This window comes from Geospiza fortis, unplaced genomic scaffold (assembly GCF_000277835.1).
Source record: "Geospiza fortis unplaced genomic scaffold, GeoFor_1.0 scaffold241, whole genome shotgun sequence".
NCBI classification, from domain to species: Eukaryota; Metazoa; Chordata; class Aves; order Passeriformes; family Thraupidae; genus Geospiza; species Geospiza fortis.
Genome location: NW_005054491.1, coordinates 1,057,922 through 1,059,417, shown reverse-complemented (window position 1 = coordinate 1,059,417; position 1,496 = coordinate 1,057,922). Strand labels below are relative to the sequence as shown.

The 1,496-nt window shown below is 66.2% G+C and overlaps 1 long non-coding RNA gene across 1 annotated transcript; it reads left to right on the top strand.

The window, feature by feature from the left end:
* Window positions 1-494: 494 nt before the first annotated feature.
* LOC115948724 lies at window positions 495-1,026 on the top strand. Its single transcript, XR_004082514.1, has 3 exons — window positions 495-580; window positions 806-868; window positions 963-1,026. It is a non-coding gene; the product is annotated as an uncharacterized LOC115948724 (long non-coding RNA).
* The last annotated feature ends 470 nt before the right edge of the window (window positions 1,027-1,496 follow it).

Genomic DNA, 1,496 nt, shown 5'->3' with positions numbered 1-1,496 from the left:
GGGGCTGCCCTGGCTGTGCTGACCGGACCCCTCCCTGCCCCACAGACCCTGCGGGACCCCCAGCTCTGCCCGGCTCCTATTTCTCGGGGCTGCCCGAGCTGGAGCATCAGGACCCTGCTGGCCCTGCAGCCCCCAGCCTGTGAGTGTGAGGGGCGTCCCCATATCCCCCCGATATGTGGGGGGGGTCCAACAACCCCCCCAGCAGCGCTGACCCTCTGCCTTTCCCCTCCAGGCCGAGCCCTGGCGCTCTGACCCCTGCGCGGGCACGGAGGGTCCGAAGGAAACTGCAGCACACCCTGGTCCTGGAGCTGGTGAGCTGGGTGGGGGTCTGGGGGGCTCTGCAGGGGCTGGGGCTGACCCCTGCGCGGGCACGGAGGGTCCGAAGGAAACTGCAGCACACCCTGGTCCTGGAGCTGGTGAGCTGGGTGGGGGTCTGGGGGGCTCTGCAGGGGATGGGGCTGACCCTGACCCTGTTCCCTGTGCCCAGGATGGGACCCTGCTCTACTCCTCCCTGCTCGCCCACGGGCAGAAGGATGCCACGGCCACCTTCACCACGGACTTCCAGGCGAGTTCCTACAAGGTGGGTGTTGAGCTGTGATTTGGGGCCGTGGGTGAGGTGGTGAGGTGGCTCTTCACTGCCACCCCGTGTGGCCTCTGTGCCAATGTCCCTTGTAGCTGAAGGGGCTCTGAAATCCCGTGGGTGAGGGGTGAGGGGTCCTGCTGAGGGCACTGAACCCCCCTTGGGGCCCCCCTTGCTGTCAGGATGGGGGTGCCAGAGGTTTTCCAAGATGCTGTTCCCTCCCAGGTCCACGTGAAGCTGCGTCCACACGTGCACGAGTTCTTGGAGAGCCTTTCCAAGACCTACGAGGTACCCAGAGCCCCTGGGGTCTGTGGGGTGACCCCTGGGGGGTTTGGGGTGACTCGAGCAGCCCATGCAGGGACCTTCACCCTCTCTCTGCCAGATCTTCATCTACACCACTGCCAAGAAGGACTATGCCAACAAGCTCCTGGAGGTGCTGGACCCCAAGAAGAAGCTGATCAGGTGATGGTGCTGGCAGTGCCCTGCTGGGCACCCCCTGTGTGCCAGGGCGGGGTCCCCACGGCTCTGTCTCTCTGCCAGGCACTGCCTCTCCCAGCAGGATTGTGTCTGCTCCCAGGGCTGCTACTGGAAGGACCTGACCCAGCTGGGCAGGGACCTGGCCAGGACGGTGGCCCTGGACTACACCATGCAGGGCTTCCCTGCCCAGGTAGGGCAGCGCTGCTCCCGGGGGGATTCACGTGCCCCGGTCCCCGGGGGCTGTGCGGGATCCAACCCTCTCCCTGTCCCCTCCCCAGGCTGCCAACTGGATCCAGGTGCCACCGTGGTCTGGGGACCCTGAGGATGAGGAGCTGCTGCACCTCATCCCAGTGCTGGAGCAGCTGGGCCAGGCGGTAGGACGTGGGGATGGGGACAGAAAAGGTGATATGGGGATGGGGACAGGAAGGGGACACAGGAC